This window comes from Dipodomys merriami, unplaced genomic scaffold, assembly GCF_024711535.1.
Source record: "Dipodomys merriami isolate MVZ:Mamm:240054 unplaced genomic scaffold, mDipMer1.0.p SCAF_56, whole genome shotgun sequence".
NCBI lineage: Eukaryota > Metazoa > Chordata > Mammalia > Rodentia > Heteromyidae > Dipodomys > Dipodomys merriami.
Window position 1 is genome coordinate 5,439,432 of NW_027206135.1, and position 16,720 is coordinate 5,456,151.

General features: G+C 40.2%; 1 protein-coding gene across 6 annotated transcripts in view; it reads right to left on the bottom strand.

Annotated features, from left to right (window-relative positions):
- Window positions 1–16,720, bottom strand: part of LOC138812193 (carboxyl-terminal PDZ ligand of neuronal nitric oxide synthase protein) — a 342,407-nt gene that overhangs the window by 314,487 nt on the left and 11,200 nt on the right. The window lies entirely within an intron of this gene.

Below are 16,720 nucleotides of genomic sequence, written 5' to 3' on the forward strand. Positions count from 1 at the left end.
AACCAAGACTCAGGTGGTAGCCAATTTAGCTTGCAGACATCTATATCCAGTGATCCTCTGAGTTTCCTCTTATAGGGCAAATAATCCTATTCATGATAGCCCTCATTACTTAATTGCTCCTCAAGACCTTGCATCCTAAGACTTCAACATATGAATGCTAAACAACACAAATATTCAGTCCATTGCATCCCAACTCTTAAGTCACTAGGCAATTCTTCATGAAGAAACTTGAGGAAGACATAATATCTGAGTTATTAGCAAGTGCATGCTCTGGAAACGGGAAAAAAGTAGTTGAGGTCAGACTCAAATGTCTGATACAAGACTCCTGCAGAACTACACAATGGAGTATTTTTGGGATGGATATTTATAATGGAATCAACTTCCTACAATCATTGAAGATGTCACCTGGCATCCTAGGGCTGGACTTAGAGATATAATAGATAAGAAGCCTGGCCCACTCATCTACCTTACTTTGACATCTAGACCACAGCTTGGAAGGGACCATTAATAAGATAGAAGTCAAGGTTTGCATACTTTCTGATCAACCCTAAACTTGCTGTGATTTTTTTTTTGGTCAGTCATGGGTCTTGAACTCAGGACCTGGGCACTATCTCTGAGCACTTTTGCTCAAGGAGAGCACTCCACCACTTTGAGCCACAGTTTCACTTCGGTTTTCTGGTGGTTAATTGGAGATAAGAGGCCCACAGACTTTTCTGCTTCTGCTGGCTTCAAATTGCAATCTTAAAATCTCAGCCTCCCAAGTAGCTAGGATTACAGATATGAGCCACCAGCGCCTGACTTAGCTATGTGATCTTAAATACCTGTCAAACTTACTTGAGGCTGACTTTCAACTAGTGTGCTCCAAAGGAAGTAGATGGCTTCTAGCCTAGCCAAGAATCTGTCATGTGCCTGCCTCCAAGCTTGGTTCAGGACAGGCCTGGAGTATGCCTGCCTGCAGACTCTGTTCAGCAGATGTTTATTAAACCATCCATCCATCAATGGGACTGTGTTTATGGTTAGTCTGAACAAGGATGATTAGGGACTGGTTCACTAATTCTGTTTTATGGGTTTTGAGGGTTCCCGGGGAAGAATAAATCAAGCAGGAGTTTACTGAGTCTGAGTCGGCACATACCACCAACATTTAAATGAGGCCAGAGTCTGAAAAACATATCATGCTTTCTACCAGCCCATCTGCTGTCCTGGGAAATTAGTAAATAGAATTAGGAACATGGGGGAAAAGATCAGAGAAACAACCCCTCGCCTGGCTTGGAAGTACATAACTACAACCCTAGTTACTCAAGAAGCAAGACAGGAACTATGAGGTTTGAGGCCAGCTCCGGCAAAAATTTTTGAGAAAACTCATCTCAAGAAAGAAGCTGGACATGGTGGTTCACATCTATAATCCCAACTATGAGAGAGGCACAGGTAGGAGGATGAAGATCTGAGGCTGTCCTAGGCAAAAATCATGAAACCCTATCTCAAAAATAAAGAAAGACTCAAGTGGCAGAGTACCCTCACGATCCAAGTCTCTGAGTTCAAATCCCAGTGCTACCAGAAAGGGATGTTTAGGATGTCATGAAGACCACTCAGCTGAGAGTCAAACCTAGACTTGCTATTTATATGAGTCTCTCATAAGATATACATAGTGCCATCATTGACTTTGAGGAAGGTTACAGCGGGTACTTTACCCTTATTGAGTTTTCAGGAAGTCACAGAGTAATTGGACTGCCCCAAGGAAACTCACAGTTTATCTTCCTGGTCACCATCATCAGAAAACACAAGTCCTACAGAAATTATACTGTGGGCCTGTATCACATTGATTACTTGCTTTGTTCTGCTTCCTAATTTTTTCATCAATGTCCACAGTATCTCCACTACTTTACATGTAGTGTGGGAAAAAGAAAAGAAGCTAAACACCTATCTACCCAACACCCTCACCATTGAAATCAGTACTGACGTGAAAATAAGTCTAAAAGGTCTACAGTGCATGCCAACATTGTATGAGTTCATATCTATATCACATGATCCTTGCAAACAACAATGTCTCAGCCAAAGTTCCATCCCTAGCACTGAGACTAATACCTGACTTACCCAGTACTCAGTACCAACTGCATGAATCAAACTCTTATCCATGATCCTTTTTTTAAATCAGTCTTTTCCTTTCATTGAAGCATATTAATTGTACAAAGGTCCTATTTTAACACCTCCCACTTATCCTTCACTCAGAGCTAGCTCAGAGAGGCAGCAGACATTATACCGGGGGTTCGAGCCTGGAAGTTAAGACATTTAGAAGAAGGAATTTAATTCCCTTGAATTCAAGTAGAAATATAATTGCCTCAAATAAAGGAACTGGTGACCACTATTTAAAGTGTTTGGAAAAACTACAGAAGAAAGCAAAGCAGCTCAGCATGTAGGCAGCAAAGAAAAGAAGCAGCAGGTAAACAGGCCTCTTAAAGGAGCCATTTTCTTTGACGGCCAGTATGGCTTTCCCAGTCTTCTCTCCTTTGATGGCACTGACACCATACTGAAGCACACTGGGGCTTGTGGAAGTACATAGAGAAGAGGGACTAGAATTCAAATCTTCTTGTACTTCATGCAGAAAGTCTCCTATACTATACCTTCTTCTCTGGATTGATAGCACAGAATTTAGTATTCGACAATGTGTGGTAGGTTATTTGCATCATCTTTTCATGTATTATTCCCATCTTTCCAAACAGATTCATTCATCTATATTGAGCAGAAATTACATACCAGGCACTGGGGTTCATGAATACAAATTATTATCCTTTTTACTAAAACAACACAGCCATTAGGTCAGAGTGGAAACTGAGCTGCATAAATATGAACTCATTAAGTCATCTGTCATGAACTATTACTCAAAGAGAAATACTTCTCTTAGAAATGGAGAGCAATACACATTTACCACCTACTGGGTTGAAAAGTTCCATACCAACTGGCCCCTGGGTTCTGTTCTTGCTTCTGCCACAGGAGAGTTATGACACTGCTGATAAAACCCTACCTTCTGCCCCATAATTATTCATGCAAACAACAAAGTATGCCTGCCTCTATTTTAAGGAAACTCTCTTGTTGGAAGAAGTTCAGTGTTACAACTAAAGTGTGAATACCCTTCAATTTACTCTGCAAAAGCCCCCTTCACTCTACAATGGTCTATTTGCAAACTGTTCAACAGAAAGGCTGGAAGCTTGGAGTCTGGAGCAAGGCACAGAAGAGTTGTAGACTAGCTGCAGTACCATCTAACTCCTTGTTGTATCACAGCCTTGAATGAGTTCCCATCTCTCTGTATTTCAATGCTCTCTTCACTAAAACAAGGGAGTTAGAACATACGTCCTAGAGAGGGTCTCTGAGGTCTCTGTGGAGCCTAGCTCTCTGGGACCCTATAGTTAGTTGACTCTTCCCATCTTTTCTGGAGACCATCTGCCAGAGCTCCAGTGAAGTCACATCCTGATTGTTTCATACCCAATCTCAGCATGACAGATCAACTACAGAAAACAGCTAGAACCCAGCAAGACTGTACTCCTAGATGCAGGGGTGGTGTAAAGTGCCCTCTGTGTTTGAGATGTGAAAAGAGGGTGCCTTCCTTCCCTTAGCTCTTCCATCAGAATATGGCTCTAATGCACATACACAGAAGCAGAATGCATTCATTACTTCTCTTATGTTCTATGCCTAGAAGAAAATAAAAACTTTAAATCATAGTCAACGACTTGCCATATTATTGTGAAAATAACAAATGAAATTTCAATATTGGGGAAAATGTTAGGGATTATATTTATTTGGCCTTGTGCAATCCTTACAAAAAATAACAGAGAAAATAAATAACGAATTAAAAACTCATGGACAACGTATTCAACGAAGTTTGGTGATAATGCATTCTCACAAGCCACCAAATAGAAACAAATGAAGACAAATCACTGGTAGCCAGCATGATACTGGTATCTATATGACATAAATAAAAGGGAAGCAAGGGGGCTGGGAAGGTGGCTCAGTGGTAGAGCACTTGCCTTGCATGCATGAAGCCCTGGTTTCAATTCCTCAGCACCACATAAGCAAAAAGTAAAAAGCCGGAAGTGGTACTATGGTTCAAGTGGTAGAGAGCTAGCCTTGAGCTGAAGAGCTGAGGGACAGCGCCCAGGCCCAGAGTTCAGGCCCCACGACCGGACCCAAAAAAAATGGGGGGGGGGGGGGAAGCAAGCCAACTGGATGCAGCCAGTTGTAGAACATTTGCCTAGCATGGCCCTGGGCTCCACCCCCAGCACAACAAAAAGTAAACAAACATGCAAAATAAAAGAAACAAAGGGAACATGTTGGACCTGAATGATGAAAACCTCAAAAGAGCCAACAGGAAAAACAATTAACAGTGAGGAGCCACCATGTGGTCTCCCTGGGAGTCCCTAAAGTGCTCAAAAACTGCCCACCAGGACAGGACTACACTGAGGAGCAACCACAAGAAACAGTCAACACTGCACAGGCCAGGCAACAGAAACAAAGGGAAGAGCAGCTCATAAAAAAACTGGGAAATGTATGCAGTACCACTGCAGCTTTTAATCTACATTACTACTACTTAAAAGGAACTGAGGGAAGTTAGAAAAGCTACAATCAAGATTCCTTAAACTTCAGGAGAACTAAGTTTATATGAAAGTTAACAGAAGCTGGTGCTAGTGGCTTACACCTTTATCCTAGCTATTCAGGAGGCTGAGATCTGAAGGTTGTGGTTCAAAGCCAGAGCAGACAGAAAAAAAATTAAAAATTCTGAAACTCTTATATCAATTAACTAGCAAAAAGCCAGAAATGGAGATATGTCTCAAGTGGTAATATACCAATCTTGAGCAAAAATGTTAAGCAAAGAGCACAAGGGCCTGAGTTCAAATCCTAGAGGCACAGAAAAAAGCAATTAACAGAAAAAAATTACACAAATTTCTATAAGAGAGAGAGGCAGAATAACATCCCTAAAGATATGTGGCAATGAAAACATGCTCAAAAGACAAAACAGATATATATATATATATATATATATATATATATAAATATATAAATATATATATATACTTCAAAATAACCAATAAATGTTTTAAAATATGCATGAAAAAATAACATAAATTAGAATTAGAAAAATTCAGAAATGAAGTGACAATAGCCAAGAAGAGATTGAAGTAAAAAAAGGAAATTTATTTTAGAAATGAAAATTAAGCACTGAGGTATATAGTTCTGTGGTAGAACAAGCTTAGCTCATGTGAAGCTCTTTGTTTAATTCATGGCCCTATCACAAAAAAAAAAAAAAAAAAAAACAGGAAAAGGAGGAGAAAGAAGAAGAAAATTAAGAGGGGAGAAAGAGACATGAAGGGAGGAAAGAAGAGAGGAAGAACTAAAAGGAAAAACAAGACTGCTAGGCACTGGTGACAGTAGGCACCTAGGCAGCTAGGCTTATAATCCTAGCTATTCAGGAGGCTGAGATCTGAGAATTATGGTTCAGAGCCAGCCCAGGCAGCAAAGTCCATAAGACTCTTGTATCCAATTTAATCACCAGAAAAAAAGAAGTGGCATTGTGGTTCAAAGTAGTAGAGCATTAGCCTTGAGCAAAAGAGCTCAGAGATAGCACCCAGGCCTTGAGTTCAAGAAGAACATATTATATTGTGCACCAAGACCAACACCTCAGAATAACAGAAAGGTAAAAAGAAAAGGTAGGCCAACTCACAAGAAACTTTATGCCATAAGGAGAGGAAGCAACATTCAAGATAAAGAAAATATAAACCAAGGAGTTTATCTCTAAGAATTTTAACCTTTCACATACAAAGAGCACAAACATTTACCAACATGCAAAAGTGACAGCATTATGCCCATACACCTTTCCTATGTCTACTAGGGAAGAACTTTGAATGGCCAAAATGACCACAAACATAAATATAAGTTTTGGTAGTACTGAATATATCATTACTGAAGAACTAAGCTAAATGGTGACTAAAAGGAGGACTATTTCAATGTGCAATAGTCATAGGTTTCCATTCATTAACTACAAGTATTATAACAAATTATGACAAAGTTGGTGGCTTAAAACATTAGAATTTTATTCTTTCAGATTTTAAGAGGCCAGAAATTCAAAGTCAGGTGTTGATAGGACAAACTACCTCCAGAGGTTCTAGGGGAGAATTTATTCCCAGCCTCTTCCCATTGCTGAAGATGTCAGGTTTTCTTGGCTTGTGGCTGCATCTTCCCAGTTTCACTTCATCCTGTGCATAATCTCCCTCGGCCTCCTTTTTGTCAAAGTAACTGTGATTCATTCAAAGACCACCCAGAAAATATCCCAGGTCTCAAATCCCTAACATAATTGTATTATTCAGTCTTGGCCAAGTAAAGTAATATTCAAGGTTCCAGATCTGAAATCCTAAATACCTTCTGAAGTGTTAGTCAGCTCTCCCTACTAGTAACATTGTATCCTTATGGAAGATAGATACATTGTATCAGTTCACTTTTTGGTACTATAAAAAAAACTACCAGAGATCAAGCTTTTCTCTTTATAAGCTGATTGTTGTAGCTCATAGTTTTGCAAGTTTTAAATAATTTTGCATGAACTCCTGAGGTAGGAATTCATGGTCAGTTAGCAACTCAGCTTTGGGGCCTGCCAGGAGGCAGAACTTCATGGCAAAAGCCTGTGGCAGAGCAAAATTGCTCATCTATAGGCAAGATGCTAAAAAGAGCAATGAAGAGACCAGGGTCCCCCAATTCACTTTGAATGCTCAATGAACCAAGGCCTCCCATTAGGCCCTACCTCAAAATTTCCACTACCTCTAGGAGCACCACTCTGTGGAACAAGGGAATGTATATGTGGGCCTTTGGGAGACATTCCTGATCCAAGCTATAGCCAACGAGATTTTTATGTATATGTGGGAGATGAGGGGGCACAAAGGGGTTTGAAATCAGGGCCTCACACTAGCTAGGGCAGATGCCCTTACCTCTGAATCATGCCTCTAGCCCCAACAGGCTTTTGTGTGTGTGTGTGTGTGTGTGTGTGTGTGTGTGAACATACTGTACAGAGGGGTTACAATTACATGGGCAGGATAATGCGTACATTTCTTATCAAGCATTGCAGCCTCCTCCTTTGTTTACCCTTCACATCCCTTCCCAGCCTCCCCCACCACCACCCATCCTCCCCCCCCCACCAACGTTGTAAAGCTCGTTTTCAACATGACAACTTGTACTTCTCATTGTTGCAACAGGTCCACCTGTATCCTTAAACGACTTGTTTTTCCCCATATCCTCCACAAATTATACTGACATCAAATATAGTGAAAGCAGGGGTTATACTGTGGGGGAGGGACATACAAAGCAACAAAGAAATAATCTTATAAATGCATTAGAAACAAATGCATGAAAGAAAAAAACATTAAAATACATATCTAAGGGTTCATTTTCCTAACATCACATTATCTGACCTTTTCCACTTGACTCATACATATACTAGATATTGCAAATAAGGGAAACCATGGGACCTATGTTTCTTTGGGCCTGGCTTACTTCACTTAATATAATTTTTTCCAAGTTTTTCCATTTCCTAACAAATGGGGCAATGTCATTCTTTCTGATGGAGGCACAGAATTCCATTGTGTATATATACCACATTTTCTTGAGTCATTCATCTACTGAGGGACATCTTAGCTATGGTAAATAATGCTGCAATAAACATAGTTGTGCTGGTAGCTTTAGTGTGGTCTTGTTTGTAAACATTTGGGTAAATGCCCAAAAGTGGGATTGCTGGGTCATAGGGGAGCTCTATGTGAAGTCTTTTGAGGAACCTCCATACTGCTTTCCAAAGTCCAACCAGCTTTTTTTTTTAATGATAAAACATACAGCTAGCATACACAGAAAAATGTTCAAACTGTTTTCAGCATTATTGGTGCAGATATTAGTTTTATACTCAGAATGTTGTTTCACATTGTGAGGTAAAGCAAATGAGTATTATGGGATGTCTGGTTCCATCACTTCCTGTATTCCTATTTTCTTTTACTCACACCCCCGTGCTTGTTAGATATATGCTTTACCACTTGAGCCACAGCCCAGCCTTTATTTCCTATGTACTTGAAAACCAGAATCCTTGACGATGAAGAAAGAACAAAATGTAAAAGAATGTAGTTTCTAGTCAGTATAAGTTTAACAATATAAACTCATCCATATGGTTATTTCTACCAGAACATTCTCTCACCTCTTTTCCTATGTAGTTTTCATGAAAAAGAATCCAGAAACAATAACTTATCCAGCAAAAAACAGCCTGGGTGGCCAGATGATATTTTGGAAACACTATATTACACTGCAAGTATCAAGTCTTCCTGGATAACTGGGTGGTCTGAGGCAAAATAAATATATAGGAGTATGAGGGAGGAAAGTGGCAAGAGAACAAGTAACAGGAAGGGGAAGAGAGGAAAATCTCCCAACCCAGAAGACTTGTCAGTTACCAGATTGTAAAGACATGTGCAAGCTCACATACACACATACATACACACACAAAGTAAAGAAAGTGCCACTCATCCCTGGGCACACACCCATACAACACACAAAGAGGATTACTGGATCCAGCCATGGTGGCACAAACCTGTAATTATAACACTTGGGAGGCTGAGGCAAAAAGATCTTAAATTTGAGATCAACCTAAGCTACATACCAAGACTCAGTTACAAAAGAAAATAATAGCAGTGTCCAGCCAACACTGTAGGAGTCAGAGGGAAAGCTTGACCCACAGACTTCTGAATATTCTGATTTCAATGGGGGAAAAAGGCATGAGTGGACATCCCATCTCTCTAACAGTTAGAACATCCTAATAAAGACTGCCTAGTATCAGCCTCTTACATGCAGGGAGATAAAAGCTGCTTTTGTAGCCACAATATCATCCACTAACTCAATTATGTAGTCCATTGTAAATCAATAAAAAGGTATGCTTGACTAATAAATCAGGTTTGATAATCTAAATAACCAACGACTGCCCATAATAGGCCTGATTCTGTGTACACATCAGCAGATATCTGCCTCCATACTGCAATCATCCAGAACTTTTTAAAAATAATGATGCCAGTGGGACCTCAGGCTACCCTCTAGAGGCCCAGAGTACCCATATTCTGAAAGTTCCAGAGATAGTAGCAAGGCCCACGTAGGCTGTACACAAAAATTCAGTTTCTAAAGCCACAAATTTAAGGGCAAGCCCTTGAACAGTAGACAACAAATGCCAGCCTTCTCAGACAAACCCTGGCCTCTAGGGAAGCCCCTGAAGCTGCCAAGCCTCTTGCTTGAATTTCTCACAGTTCAAGTTATTAAATGTTTGTTCTCCTTTGCCTTTATGCTGAATATGACTGTATGGAGTTTTGCTGCTTTGCAAAACTCTGTAAAAAACTGATGACTTAAATTTTAAAGGATTTCTTTTCATAGAGCAGAAAAGTTGTAAATATTTGAGGTCATAAGGCAAGTGGTGAACCCATTGTTTCTGTGTACTTACATTTGAGCTACATCCTGGTGAAGAGCTAAGATAAAGAGTAAACAGATTATTATTCAAAATAAAGTAAACAGGAATGTTGGGAGGAGGGTTAGCTGAGTCCCACCCACATGGCAGCTCCAATACACCAAGGCTTCTCCTTTAGAAGAAGTGAGTCAGTAGCCTCAAGCCTCTTCTTCAGACATTATTTTTAGTGAAAAACAACTTCAAGATATTACTAGTGGAAAAAAGGAAGAATCATTAGAGGCATTGCTGTCACAAGATGCTTGACTCCACAGGGCTCTAAGGATGCTGGCCTCACAAACAAACCAGACCCTTGGTGAATTCCAGCCAGCTCTACATCATTACCAAGTAGCTGCTACAATGCCAACCCTATAGAAAACACATTGATCAGGATGCACTGTATCCATAAACTGCTTTGTTGAATGGCAAGTCCTTTGTAAAACTAATTAATAAAAAAATTTTTTAAGAAAACACAACATCCAAAAACTTCTATGGGTCTATGCTAGTCAAGGAACTCTAAGCAATTCAAGGAAGATCAGACATACAGTAGGAAGAAGAGGAAAACCAGCATTTGATAGGCTAAGCTTCATGAGCCTGGAGTCAATATATCATTATCCTAAGCCTCCAACTTCACAGCTGGCTTTAGACCACAAAGAAGCTTACCTTTAAAGTGGAAGAAAACTGAGGTTAAAGTCATAAAATTTTTATCATCTTGCCAAGGGAATGCCTGGGAGAGGAGAGTCATTAAGCACCACATTCTCTCCAGAAATCTTTTTTGTTTTAATATGACCAACATGTCTCCAATGACAATAGGAATTACTATAGAATTATTATACTGGGAATATATTGGGAATCCTGCTCTAAGTGTCAAAAAGAAAAATAATGTATACTCAATAACCAACTTCATTCATTCTTCTGCTCATTCAACATCAATGACACATCTGTAATGCATCAGGCACTGTGCTGTGCCCGGGACATGCAAAAATAACTCAAATATGGTATTTAAGGACCTTACGATCCAATGAAACCACTTAGGATGGGGTAAGGCTATAGAAACTAAAATTATTACTATATTGCTATAATAAAAAGTCTATGCATGAGTCACAAGTGACTAATGCCTATAGTCCTAACTAGTCAAGCGGCTGAGATCTGAGGATCAAGGTTCAAAGTTAGCTGGGGCAGTAAAGCCCCATGAGACTATCTCCAACTCACCAGTAAAAACAAAACTGGACTGGAGATGTGGCTCAACCAGTAGAACCACCAGCTGTGAATGGAAAAAGTTGATCAAGAGTCCAAGGCCCAAAGCCGGGCGCCGGTGGCTCACGCCTGTAATCCTAGCTACTCAGGAGGCTGAGATCTGAGGATTGCGGTTCAAAGCCAGCCCGGGCAGGAGAGACTGAGACTCCTATCTCCAATAAACCACCAGAAAGCCGGAAGTGGCGCTGTAGCTCAAGTGGTAGAGCGCTCGCCTTGAGCTGAAGAGCTGAGGGACAGCGTCCAGGCCCAGAGTTCAAGCCCCACGACCGACAAAAAAAAAAAAAAAAAGAGTCCAAGGCCCAGTACCAGCAAAATAAAAATATAAAGCTTATAAACAAAGGAAGTTGCTGTCTAATATTTCATACATTCTTGTCAATCTCAGAAATCCAGGATGGATTTGCCCCCTGAAGTTTTCATATTTCATCAACTGCCACTTGCAAGAACAGATTAAGAGAGAAGAGATGTTCTAATCTAGCTAGTCGAGATTGTGATCTATGTAGAATTTATTCTTCTACAGCCTTAACTGGCATCGCACTTAACCCTCTTGACCCAGAGGGCTCAAACAAAATTTCATTCTCATCATTTTACCTAAACAGATTTAAATTGTTAATTATCACTAGCCTAATGATATACTTGCTGAATTGTGAGACAATGTAAGGTAACAGCACTGCTCAAAAAAAAAGTCAACCAAGGACATTAGAGCAGAAGTGTAGCTGAGGGCCTAGCCCAAATAGAAATCAAGTTAAACTACCTTTCTGGGCTCAGATTGCTCAGGTATTAGTATGACCGTCAAATGAATGGTAGTTACAATTTGTCATATAAGCTATAATAACTCACATGTAAGTTCTTTGCAAGTCAAAACTATTTAAGCCTGTGTCTTTTCTATTTCTGACTGTCCTTTCCAAACACATCCAACTTTAGGAACACAATATATGTTGATATATATACTTCTGTCTTTCCTCTTATATCCATCCCTTGTTTCTACCCCCACCATCATCATCCTGCTTTAGGTCCTCATACCTGAACTTGGTTATCATGTTCTAATTTATTATTATTATTATTATTATTAAAGTAGTTGTTGCCACATAACAAAGCAACTTATGAATACAATGCATCTTGATCAATGTCACCCCTTTCAACATTCTCATCCATTAATGCCCTATCTACCCCTTCCCTCACTCTTAATTTTGTAAGGATACATGTTGAATTCTTGACTACACTCTCTCTCCCACCCTTTCTCCTCTTCATTCATCTACTTTTCCTTTGACCGCACCCATCCACCCCTTTCAAGTACCCATTTTCTTGCATTGTTCTGTTGAACTTAGACTTTGCCTTTCAAAGGAATGATATTAAGTTCTCCCTCGAATCTACCATATTCCAGCGAATACATTTGTATATCTGTAACTTTATAAACTAAATCTAACTTCCACATCTAAGGGAAAGCATGCATCCTTTGTCTCTCTGGACCTGATTTACTTCATTTACCATCATTTTTTCCAGGTCTTTCCATTTCTTTACAAATGGTACAATATCATTCTTTCTTGCAGATCAGTAAAATTCCGTGTGTGTGTGTGTGTGTGTGTGTGTGTGTGTGTGTGTGTGTGTGTGTGTGTACACACTGCATTTTCTTAATCCATTCATCCATTGAGAGGCATCTGGGCTGATTCCATACCTTGGCTGTGGTAAATAGTGTTGCAGTGACTCATGTTCTAATTTTTTATCAGTCTTATCATTCCCTCCTCCTAATGCATCACTGTGAATATATGTCACCCCTACCAACATACATTTTCCCCATCATTGACTGATGTAGTCACAATTCTCAAGCTTGATATTTAAATTTTCTTATGGTATGAGTCTTCCCCCACACCCCTTTATTCCTCCTTTACAGGGTTTTCTTGTATCTGCTTCCCCCTTAAAAGCTGAACACCAGTTGTTTGTGCCTGTAATCCTTGTTACTCAGAAAGTTGAGATCTGAAGATGATGGTTTGAAGACAACCCTAGGCAGAAAAGTCCAGGAGATGTATCTCCAATTCACTGCTAAAAAGCCAGAATTGGCTAGGTGCCAATGGCTCATGCCTGTAATCCTAGCTACTCAGGAGGCTGAGATCTGAGGATCACGGTTCAAAGCCACCCCAGACAGGTAAGTCCATGAGACTCTTACCTCTGCAATTAAATACCAGAAAACCAGAAGTGGTGCTGTGGCACAAGTGGTAAAGTACTCACCTTGAGCTGAAGAGCTGAGGGACAGGCCTGCAGTTCAAACCCCATGACCAATAAAAAGCCAGAACTGGAAGTTTAACTAAAGTGGTAGAGCATCAGCCTTGAGTAAAAAAGTTAAATGAAAGCACAAGGCCTTGACCCTAGACTTCCTCACTCACATCATAAGTCTACTCTTCTCCACCTCCTATCTGTTAAGTCATCCATTCCCTTCTTTACTTCCCCAATCTCAAAGAGAAGGCCTTATGCTTCCTGTCAACTACAGAGAGGAACAGAGCCCTAGTTCCAGCCTCCTCCATCTCCTGACTGAACTGTGGAATGGACTTCCCAAACAGTCTGTCAAGGTCTACTCTTGTCCCTCCAATCAACTCTCCACACCCTATAGGTATTTTTAAACCTCAACAGTCATTCAAAACTCCATCAACAGCCACAGACTAAACTATTAACAATTCCCTCCCAAAAACTACCCTGGGTCTAGAGGAGAATAAACAAACTACACATAGCAGTATTCCATGAATATAATACACAGAGAAAAGCTCAGGGGAGAGGGGGGACATCTTTGTAAATGAAAAAACAGAGCTCATTTCAACACCAAAATATTGGATATGAGTGACCTTGGACAAGATACCCAACTTGAAAGAACTTAAGAGAGGAAAAAAAAAAGATGAAGAGTCTAAGAAGCCACAAGTATAAAAGTGGAAATAAAACATCTAACATGAAGCATAGTTGGAAGAAGTAAATCAAAGTTTATAAAACACCTAGTAAAATGCCTAGCATATGTATATATTGCTGGGTATACATACATGCTAGACAATACCTACTAATACCATGTGTCTATCTTTCCATATGTCAGTATCTTCCAGCCAGGCTGAACTCCAAGTTACCATCGAGTTTCATTTCTCTATAGCTTTCAACACCAAACACAGTAGACCCACAATAAATATATCATATAAGATCAGATTCATTTTTACACAGGCATTCACATGTATTGAAAGAATACAAGTCCAGTTCACAGATGTCTACATGGCAAAAAAAAATCTTTAAAAGAAATGTTCAGGCAGAAAGTAAACTAATTTTATGAGGGGTACACAAGGACTGTAAGGATCACCACTTGGGGAGGATCTAAGTCCTTATGGTCTTTCCTCCAATACAAACTGTGCCTGGTGCCTTCACCCTGGTTCTCAAATGTTACTGCTTGATTAGATTAAAAATCACCTGATTCGAAACACTGAGCTTTTAACACACCCTCTGTTAGCACTCCCACTTCCTGGAACATGCACTTGATATATATGTTTCCTACTCTTCCTGATAAATACAAGCAGAAGATCCAGACATTGTGTATGATAAGTGTAAGAAGACTGAAACAGGAGAAAGAGCCACTAGAGATTTCAGCAACCTAAGAACTTGGCAGGAAGTCCTCTGGGTTTTCTTTTGGTCTCACCTAGTTCAAGCTGGCTACTAGAGAAGCTAAGACATAGAGAACCAACAAGTACAGATCTTTAAAAAAAAAAAAAAAAAAGTCCCAACAAAGTATTTTATCTCTAGCAGGAAAGACTTTAGACAACTTTCATCAACAGCAGCTCTACTAGAGCCAAGCACTAATTTTTTTAAGTTTAAAAACAAAAACAAGTATGGCCTCTTCTTCAATGATCCCAGAGAAACAGGTCTTCTGTCCCCTCCTCCTGCTCCAACCTCATCTCCTTCCCAGAGATGTCAGAGAAGGTCAAATGCAAAGTTAGACATCCATCCCATCCAGCAAAATAAGGCCTCCTCCCCGTCTTGCTGGGGTGCAAGGGGAGACCTTGTGGAGGGTCAGAACTATCACCTCATAGTAATGAAGCCACAGTGTCAGTTGTAGCAAGGTAGGGAGAATAAGACCCTGTGACTCCCTCAACCAGGTGCCCTGACTTCCTTCCCACCTGACTGTAGTAAGACAGATCCCTCCTCTCCACCAACAGGACCTTGGCACAGGAGACTTGGTAGAACAGATTCAAATAATACACAGGCTCATAGTATGATATTCCAAATGTCCAGGTCCCAATCAGAAAACACTCATCATTCCAAGATCAGGGAAATCTCAGCACAAATAAGGACCACCAAGAGATGACAATGTTAAGATGACAGCTACATCAGAATTACCTGGCGAGGGTTTTAAAACAGACCTCATAAAAGTGAATATGCTTGTATAGTCTTAGAAAAGAAATGGAAGATAAAAAGGTCACATCCCAGGATATACCCTATACTAATTAAGTCAAGATTAGTGAATTGCTCAGGTGTTAGCTTTCTGCCACTGTGACCAAAAAAAAAAAAAAAACAGGAAAAGTTTATTTGGGCTCAGAGGTTCAGTCCATGGTCACTTACATCATGCCAGGAACATGCAGTAGAGGAAACCTGTGGAAGCCAGGAAGCAGAGTGAAAGAGGCAAGAGCCAAGACCCCAATATCCCTTTCACCAAACTACCTATCTTCTTTCTATTTGAGTAGCCCCATTTCTTCCCCATAATGCCAAATACTGGTGATTAAGCCTTTCACACATGGGCCTTTGAGAGACATGATGACCACTCTGCCATTAATGGTTTTCAATTCTTTGTCTTTTTTAAACTCCCCCAGAGATTTCATTGAGAAGCCACAGATGACAACTACTGTTGTAATACAGCATCTCTCAAACAGAGAATCAGAATCACCTGGCAAACTATATAAGGACACAGAGCCCCCGCCCTATGCTACTTCAAGCCTAGGTTGGAGGCCTTCATTTTTATTGCTTTCCAGGTGATGCTGATATATGCCAAAGCCTGAGAACAGCTACTAAATTAATCAAAGGCACTTATAGGGGAGTCCCTTCATTCGTGGAAACCGTAAAACCCTTCATGGTAACTGCATTCAAGTGACCTTGAGGAAGGGGGCAAAGTTTCCACCAAATTGGATATGGGTATATAGATGTATGTTTAACCTTGGCTGCCAAATTAACAAAGGAAATATATCACATCAAAAGAGCCTGTCTGAAAATGTAGTTACAGTATAGGTTATGTGCGCTTACAGAAAAAATATAGTATGTTATCTGTTTCTGGACACATTGGGACATTAATCTTCCATCAAGAGACAAAGAGGGGAAGGAAGGAGGGAGGGAAGAAGGCTTCCACATTAAAGCCTCTTCCATCCAGCAGAACAGAAGATGAAAAGTTTGTAGAACAAATAGTAAAGAAAGGCACAACCAAGGAGCTTTACCACTTTCCATTGTAATATTATGGCACTGAGATTTACAAACTACAGATATTTCTCCTGTGCTGGAAGTTTTTCAGCATTTAGACTCCCTGGAACCCCTAAGCATAGAAGAGAATCTCAGTAATGGCTTGTCTTTCTTTCTGACCCACCTATTTCTTTTTCTAAGTCTGGGCAATGAATCCAGGGCCTCACATTCACTAAGCGAATGATCTACTGCTAACATATCCCCAGCCCTGAAAAGTAGACCTCAGAAACAGAGGTGGGAGAAACAAGGAAGAGGCCAATGGAGGATTAGACTATCCTATTAAACAGGAAGTGAATAGGCAAGAGCCCTGTAGAACATTAAGAGTCCCCATGAAGTAAGGGCCTCACAAAACTCCCCATTACTCACTAATGCCTCATTTCTCAATATGACCCAGCCAATAGGTGGCCCATTGCCCATTAATAGAGCAGTAGACCAATCCCAGGGTCCCAAATATAATCTCCATGAAAGATTACCACTTTTATCCACTTTCCCAGTCAATCCAACCTA